This window comes from Arachis duranensis, chromosome 7, assembly GCF_000817695.3.
Source record: "Arachis duranensis cultivar V14167 chromosome 7, aradu.V14167.gnm2.J7QH, whole genome shotgun sequence".
In the NCBI taxonomy this organism is placed as follows: domain Eukaryota; kingdom Viridiplantae; phylum Streptophyta; class Magnoliopsida; order Fabales; family Fabaceae; genus Arachis; species Arachis duranensis.
This window is the reverse complement of record NC_029778.3, coordinates 39,560,656-39,561,813: the sequence shown is the minus strand read 5'-3', so window position 1 is coordinate 39,561,813 and position 1,158 is coordinate 39,560,656. Positions and strand designations below refer to the sequence as shown.

The 1,158-nt window shown below is 40.7% G+C and overlaps 1 non-coding gene across 1 annotated transcript; it reads left to right on the top strand.

Annotated features, from left to right (window-relative positions):
• Positions 1-481: 481 nt before the first annotated feature.
• LOC127740811 (small nucleolar RNA R71) lies at positions 482-589 on the top strand. Its single transcript, XR_008001667.1, has one exon. It is a non-coding gene; the product is annotated as a small nucleolar RNA R71 (small nucleolar RNA).
• Positions 590-1,158: the final 569 nt, after the last annotated feature.

The following is a 1,158-nucleotide window of genomic DNA, read 5'->3' as shown; positions in this document are numbered from 1 at the left end:
TTGTTGAAACCTTGTTGAGGTCTCTGTTGATCCTTCCATGAGAGATTTGGATGATTCCTCCATGAAGGATTATAGGTGTTTCCATAGGATTCTCCCATGTAATTCACCTCTTCTATTGAAGGATTCTCAGGATCATAAGCTTCTTCTTCAGATGAAGCGTCCTTAGTACTGTCTGGTGCAACTTGCATTCCAGACAGACTTTGAGAAATCATATTGACTTGCTGAGTCAATATTTGTTCTGAGCTAATATGGCATTCAGAGTATCAATCTCAAGAACTCATTTCTTCTGATTTGTCCCATTGTTCACAGGATTCCTTTCAGAAGTGTATATTAATTGGTTATTTGCAACCATTTCAATTAGTTCTTGAGCTTCTGCAGGCGTTTTCTTCAGATGAAGAGATCCTTCAGCAGAGCTATCTAATGACATCTTGGATAGCTCAAACAGACCATCATAAAAGATACCTATGATGCTCCATTCAGAAAGCATGTCAGAAGGGCACTTTCTGATCAATTGTTTGTATCTTTCCCAAGCTTCATAGAGGGATTCACCTTCCTTCTGTCTGAAGGTTTGGACTTCCACTCTAAGCTTACTCAATTTTTGAGGTGGAAAGAACTTTGCCAAGAAGGCATTGACTAGCTTTTCCCAAGAGTTCAGGCTTTCTTTAGGTTGTGAGTCCAACCATATCCTAGCTCTGTCTCTTACAGCAAAAGGGAATAGCATAAGTCTGTAGACCTCAGGGTCAACCCCATTGGTCTTGACAGTATCACAGATTTGCAAGAATTTAGCTAAAAACTGATGAGGATCTTCCAATGGAAGTCCATGGAACTTGCAGTTCTGTTACATTGGAGAAACTAATTGAGGCTTAAGCTCAAAGTTGTTTGCTCCAATGGCAGGGATAGAGATGCTTCTCCCATAGAAGTCAGGAGTAGGTGCAGTAAAGTCACCCAGCACCTTCCTTGCATTGTTGTCATTGTTGTTGTTTTTAGCTGCCATGTCTTCTTCTTGTTTGAAGATTTCTGTTAGGTCCTCTACAGAGAGTTGTGCCTTAGCTTCTCTTAGCTTTCGCTTCAAGGTCTTTTCAGGTTCAGGGTCAGCCTCAACAAGAATGCTTTTGTCTTTGCTCCTGCTCATATGAAAGAGAAGAGAACAAGAAAGTA